Source organism: Labrus mixtus, unplaced genomic scaffold (assembly GCF_963584025.1).
Source record: "Labrus mixtus unplaced genomic scaffold, fLabMix1.1 SCAFFOLD_114, whole genome shotgun sequence".
NCBI lineage: Eukaryota > Metazoa > Chordata > Actinopteri > Labriformes > Labridae > Labrus > Labrus mixtus.
In genome coordinates this window covers 87,501-88,351 of record NW_026870267.1, presented here as the reverse complement: position 1 = coordinate 88,351, position 851 = coordinate 87,501, and the positions used below count along the sequence as shown (strand labels likewise).

The window sequence follows — 851 nt, the reverse complement described above, 5'->3', positions numbered from 1 at the left end:
GGTATAGAAAAAAAAAATATATATACATATACAAGCATACACTCGAATTACACACACATACACACACACACACACACACACACACACGGCCCTTCAACACCCTCAACATACAAAATTGCAAAACGTTATTATTACTCCCTGCTTGCCTGTTTTGTCTTTGTTTATGCTGTGCATCGTATCGTCGTGTCTCCCCTGTCTCCTACATACTTTAGCTCTTGTCTTGTCTTGTCTCCTCTTTGATGCGAGGAGCAAATTGCTGGTTTTACCACAGCATGCAGTCCTCCTATATTACAGCAGCTGTACTTGTAGCCAGAAACTGCAGATGAATGTTCATACAAAAGGAGGCCATGTGCTTTCACAACAGCTCTTGTTGTCTGGCTGTGCTGGATCTGCAAATGGGGACCAAAAATATCAAATTGTAAGTAAATTATTATAAATTTAATTCAAATATTCACATCTAATACTCTTCAGTTAATTCACATTTTTATGAATTACATACCAAGACCTCGTCTGAGTTGTTTCTCAGCAAGTTCTGCAGTGGGTGGGGGGGAATGGGTGCCAATGGTCCAAGCTTCCGAGGGTCGTCTGGACGCTGTTCCCTTGTTCCCTGCTCCTGAACAGAGCCTCCTCGACATGCAACTCGTTAGCTTTGCAACTACTTCGGCTTGGCCTATTCAGATGTTGCCTAACGCTTCGAAGCCAGTTCTGTTGTACTATAAAGCAGCAAATGAGAATAACCACATTGATCAAACAAACAATCGATGGTGTTTCAATATCTAGAAAGAATGCATGTTTTAGCTCGAGCCTGTGGCCGGCATTGTTGTGCTAGCAGGCTAATGTTAGCATATTGT

At 42.1% G+C, this 851-nt stretch overlaps 1 long non-coding RNA gene across 1 annotated transcript in view; it reads right to left on the bottom strand.

Annotated features, from left to right (window-relative positions):
- Positions 1-235: 235 nt before the first annotated feature.
- LOC132967196 (uncharacterized) overlaps positions 236-851 on the bottom strand; it is a 622-nt gene continuing 6 nt past the window's right edge. Inside the window, exons 1-2 of the long non-coding RNA XR_009670649.1 lie at positions 500-851; positions 236-389 (exon numbers count right to left, since the gene is read on the bottom strand). The exon at positions 500-851 is cut by the window's right edge and continues 6 nt beyond it. This is a non-coding gene — a long non-coding RNA (uncharacterized LOC132967196). The remainder of the gene's footprint in view (positions 390-499) is intronic.